Raw genomic sequence first — 5,740 nt, 5'->3', positions numbered from 1 at the left:
TCCTTCCTTCCTTTCTTTCTGCATAGTTCTAGTATACAGATACCTAGTACCTAGCTCTGTGAAAGCTACAAGCAATTAAAGGGTTGAACAAAACAGACTCCAAATTTCTACCTCCATAGAACTTTAAAGCCAGCAAGATAAAGATAAACATGTGATGTTATCCTATGAGCAGTTGTGAATCTATAGTTGTGCCTGGAACAAGGCTGCGAGCGGTGAATACCAAGAAGTAGATGCCACGCCTTTGAAGACCTGAACTGAGGGTGGGAACTGAGAGATGAGCGATACGAAAATGAGGGAAGGGACTGCAGAAAAGTCTCAGTGGCTAAGAGCACTGGACCTGGGTTGTTAGTCCAAGCACCTACGTGTGTCTCCCAACCATCTGTACCTCCAGTTCCAGGGGATCCATTACCTGTTTCTGACCTCTGTAGGCACTGAGTGCATGTGGGGCACAAACGTATAGGCAGGCCAAACATCCACACACATAAATTAATTAAAAAATAAAATAAAACAGAGTGAGGTGGCCAAGGGCACAACAGGGAGAAGACAGAGCATGTGTGAGAACGGTGGGGTGTATAGTGCTGGCCACATTACAGCATGGCAGACATGGGCAACACAGTTACATAGAGGGAACAGGGAGATTGGGACTGGAGGCGCAGCAGGCATCAGATTTTACAACCCACCCTCTGTCATATTTCATAAATTTTGAAGATATTTTTCATATATTTTGATTGTGCTTTTCACCAGGTCCTCCCAACACACCCAACTTTATATTCTGTCTGTCTGTCTGTCTGTCTGTCTGTCTGTCTGTCTCTCTCTTATAAAAGAAAGATAAACACAAAAAATCAAGAAACACAATACTGTTCAGTGCAGTATTATACAATAGGGTTTCTGTCCATCACAAACCTCATGGAAGTTCTCGGACAATCATCGAAACAATGGAAATTTTTCACCCATACAACCTCATCTTAAAGGAAGAGATTCCTGGCACTCAGATGTTTTGTTTTTTTGCTGGATTTAATATACACTTGTCCCCCTTTCAGCCATCTGCCTTATTCTCTGCTATAGCCTCCCTTTTAAAGATTTATTTACTTTTATATTGTGTATGAGTGTTTGCCTGCGTGTGTATATGCACTCCATGTCCTTGACTGGAATTTGCAGAAGTCAGAAGAGGGTACCAGATCCCCTAAAACTGGAGTTACAGACAGTTACAAGCTGACATGTGGGTCTGTGAACCAAACTCTGGTCCTGTGAAAAACCAACCAGCCCTCTTAGTAACTGAACCATCTCTCCAGCCCCTCTACCATGTTAATGTTCTTCTTCTATCGCTAATGAACCCAAGGTATTGGGTGTTTCTTTAGTAAACACTAACTACTACATGTCTTAAAACTCCATCTTTCAATGTATCACATTCACTCTTCGCTTTATGTGTTGCAAATAGAGCAATTGAAAGTGTTCATTGCAGCTGGGCAGTGGTGGCACACACCTTTAACCCCAGCACTTGGGAGGCAGAGGTGGGCGGATCTCTGTGAGTTCAAGGCCAGCCTGGTCTACAGTGTGAGTTCTGGGATAGAGTGGGCTGTTTCATAGAGAAACCCTGTCTCAAAGAAACCAAAAAAGAAATGCTCATTGCGGTAACTTCAATTTTGTGTTACATGTATAAAAACATGAATGAGCTCTCTCTTGAAATGCAGTCATATGTAATGGGAAAAAAATCATGCATTCTGAAGACAGACTGTCAGGAATGTGTGCATTGACTCTTTAAGTAAAGCTACCAAATCTGACAGTTCCCAGTTCCTGGTACTTGAAACAGTGATATTAATTGTATCAAACTCATTGTGTTGGGAGAAGCTAGTGAGGCATGTTGCTTTTAATATAAGAATTATGCATGGGTAGATTATATATACACATATATATCTCCTAAAGATGTAAAAATTATTTTGCATATGTTTGAAATGTTACTTTCTTTTCACAGCCTTAACTAATACAAATTGTTAGTCATCCAGCAATGACTCAAGTTGCTTATTGAGGAATGATCTTAAAAGGGAATGGATAATAAATATCCTGGGAAAAATTGATGCCGTTCTGTCTTATTTACAGCATATTTGAAAAATAAGGAATGTTTGTGAACAACGTCCTTGAAAGATAAAATATCTAAGTTAAATCAATCACTATATCTCTTCCCATACTTCAGATATTTTTCAACAGTTTGTATGTAGAACTCAGAATATTTTCTTTTTTATTTTATTAATTTTACTTTTTTACATTCCAATCCCAGTTCCCCCTCCATCCTCTCCTCCCTCTACCCCCAATCCCCGCTACACCCCACCTCCCATCTGCTCCTCAGAGAGGGTAAGGCCTCCCCTAGGAAGTCTAGTAAGTCTATTACATCATCTTACGGAGGCAGGACCATGACGCCTCCCCACCCCCACACACACCCCTGTTTCAGGGCTGAGCAAAGTGTCTTTCCATATGGAATGGGCCCCACTAAGCCGAACTCAGATAATTTCCAATGGAGATTCTATGTTATACTCCCTGTTGGTAAACAGTATAGTTGTCTGTTGGCTAACCTCAGCTTTTCTTTGAAACAGTCATGCCTGTGCAGTCCAGACTAATTTCGAATTTCTAGTCTTCTTACTTCAGTACCTCCCAGGAATGTAGCTTGCCAATATGAGCCACTAAAGGAGCTTAAATATTTCTCAGTATTCCGTATTATCAGTATTGTCTACTGTAATGCGGGTTAGTATCAGTTCCCTGATGGCTCATGCAGTTTCTCGCTTCTCCAAGTCTAATGGCTGTTTGGAATTTAATGTGGGGAATAACTTCATATTTCTGCCCATTCCTTTCATTATCTCTGTTTTATGAGCTTGCTGAGTTCTTCATAGTTTAGTATCTTCTCCCTTGCACCCTTGCTTTGGTGATTTCAAACTGCGCTTTGAGTAAATCAAGTTGTAAATGAGTGGGAGCTATCAGTCTTGTCTCATATAATTACGCAATCTGTGCCATGTTCAACTCTGACTTTCCTCAGGACGTTTCATTCTTTTGAGATCTAATTGAACGATGCCGTGTGAGGTTTGTTAATAAGAGTTTGCAGAGTGAGAGGGGGTGATTTTGTCAATGCGTGGTTGGTGTTTATTTCCATTTACAAACGTGTTTGCTCTTCCTGTCTGTTGCTCTCTTGTCTGTCATGTCTCAATGCTTCCATCTGGGGCTTTTTCATTCTGTCCTCACTATTCCCTCTGTTTTATTTCCTTTCTGTAGACGAGTGAATGACGAATTCCTCCACTCCTCCTTTGTTTGAGAATGTCTTTATTTCCTTTCCAGTTAATTTTACAAGGTTAAATTTAAGTTTTAAGCCAGCAAGCCATGTACTGTCAGCGTTTGAAAATGTAACTTACTTATTCTCTTTTATTTTAGTTGAGAGACCAGTAATCAGACATATCAAGGGGTCTTGAAAGCAAGATGGCTTTAATCTTCTTGTCTTTAAGAGTTTTCTTTGGTTTTCCACTATCTTACCTGGATACACTTTCTCACAATTTTCTGTTTTACTGTGCCTGAGATACATTTCAGTTCTCTGGTAGGTAGCTGATATGTTACTGGTTATAGAAATTGCCTTCCCAGGTCTGATCACACAGTATTCACAGTATTCTTGTTGTAGTCTCTCATCTCTGTGAAATTCAGCTATTGTGTCTGAGAGTTATATGTCTCAAAAATGGTTTAAATTTTGATTTTTCTTTAGATACTTCTGTGTGGGCATGGTACTCTGACCCATTTTTTCTACTAATTGTTTCTTCAACTATATTCTATATATTTTGGTGAGTTCCTTAGTTTTATATTTTGAATGTTGTAACTTCCACTTGGCCCTTTTAATAGTTTATTTATTTATTTATTTTGCTTGTTCATTTGGTCTTCATATAATATTTACCTAGCTTCCTGACTTAAAACCTGTGTTCAATGATTCTACTGTCTGAAACTCCTGTGGTTCTGTTCTCCTAATCTTCCTTCTCTCCCCACTCACCCTCTTTTTTCTTAATCTCACTCTTTTTTATTTTTATTTCTTGGCTCACATGGTCTTATTTACTAATATTTCTAGTTATTTTTGATCAAATACTTGACATTGTGAATGGAAAACATGGTAAAGATTATTTTTGGCACTGGCTGATGTGACATACCACCATAAAGATTTTGTTTTTACTTCTGTCAAGCATTTATGTGGGAAAGGATTATACTCACACAATCAGAGACTGTGCTGAAGTTACAGTATGCTTGAGGCTTGGGGCAAGGTGGTATTAGTTGCAATTTGGTTCTATTATGTAGCTTAGCTCGTCAAAGATTCTGACCAAAAAAAATTCTCCTTTATCCCCTTTTGTTTAAAATAGATTTTTTTCCACACAACATAGTCTGATTATGGTTTCCCCTCTCTCTGCTCCTCCTGGTTCCTCACTACCTCCTCTCCCATTAGGATCCACCCCCTTTCTGCCTCTCATTAGAAAACAAAGTTAGAGCAGCCAAGATGACCGACTTTGAGGATCGGGTGTCAGATGAGGACAAGGTACTCATAGCTGCCAAATTCATCACTCATGCACCCCCTGGGGAATTTAATGAAGTGTTCAATGCTGTCCAGTTACTACTTAATGATGACATCCATTTGCCCAGTATAACACGGATCAATTCACACCCATAGAAGGCTACAGTGATCAGGTCTTAATTACAGGGCATAGTGACCTCAGTAACAGCAGATTTTCAGATTTCCTCTAAGTTTGATCATTTACGGAAGCAGGTGACCTCCAGCCAGAAGATGTGGGCGGAGGCTTAAAGCCTTGGAGAGAATCCTGTGAAGGTGTCCTAAGAGCCTATGTGAAAGATCATTATTCCAACGGCCTCTCTACTGTTTATGCTAAAACTATAGATGGGCAACATTGTTGCATGTATTGAAAGCCTTCAGTTTCAGCCCAAAAACTTCTGGAATGGATGTTGGAGATCAGAGTGGAAGTTTATCATCATGCCACCTACGACCCAGGTGGCTGGAGTGCTCAAGATTCAGGTCCATTATTCTGAAGATAGCAAGGTCCAGCCATAAAGATGTGCAGGATTCAGTAACTGTTTCTAATGGAGTCCAAACTGCCAAGGAGTTTATTAAAATCATAGAGAGTGCAGAGTATGAGTATCAGACAGCAATTAAATTGTGAGAACGGTCAAACAACATGAGATACCACGTTCAAAGCCTTGTGCCGGCAGCTTCCAGTTACCCAACCAAAATCGACTCCAACAAGATACTCAGTTACAAGACTGGCAAAGAAATGCAGAATGCTGAAGGCCGACTGTAGGAGTCTCCAGTACAAGGAAAGAAAAGGATTTGACGTGGTGTGGTCATACGATAAAAAAGTGACTTATAAACACACAGGAGTGATATTTAGCTAGTTTAACAAAAATTAACAGGTCTTCTAGCCTCATGGGAAACGGTTGAACCTACAGCACTGTCTTGATTCCCTTGCGAGTGTGTTCTCTGCCTTGCAATTTTCTGTTATCATTATATCCACTTGTAAATCTTTTTTAAAATTCTGCTACATTTAGTGTCAGAGTGATCCGTCCTGAAGTCATTTTACTGTTTAGAACACTTCCTAGCCACGACGTCCTATTACTGGTTTCTGCAGAGTTATCTGTTGAGTACTTTTTACCCTGTGCTTTAAAGCACTTCCAGTCTTCAGTGGCTTTTCCTCATCCACCGATTGCTGAAGAGGCT

General features: G+C 40.0%; 1 pseudogene; it reads left to right on the top strand.

Moving 5' to 3' along the window:
- Positions 1–4,510: 4,510 nt before the first annotated feature.
- On the top strand, positions 4,511–5,324 carry LOC101826827 (annotated as a pseudogene).
- The last annotated feature ends 416 nt before the right edge of the window (positions 5,325–5,740 follow it).

The sequence above is a fragment of the Mesocricetus auratus genome, unplaced genomic scaffold (assembly GCF_017639785.1).
Source record: "Mesocricetus auratus isolate SY011 unplaced genomic scaffold, BCM_Maur_2.0 Super-Scaffold_100010, whole genome shotgun sequence".
Taxonomy (NCBI): domain Eukaryota; kingdom Metazoa; phylum Chordata; class Mammalia; order Rodentia; family Cricetidae; genus Mesocricetus; species Mesocricetus auratus.
Note: the sequence above shows the minus strand (reverse complement) of the source record. Positions and strands in the feature narration are given on the sequence as shown.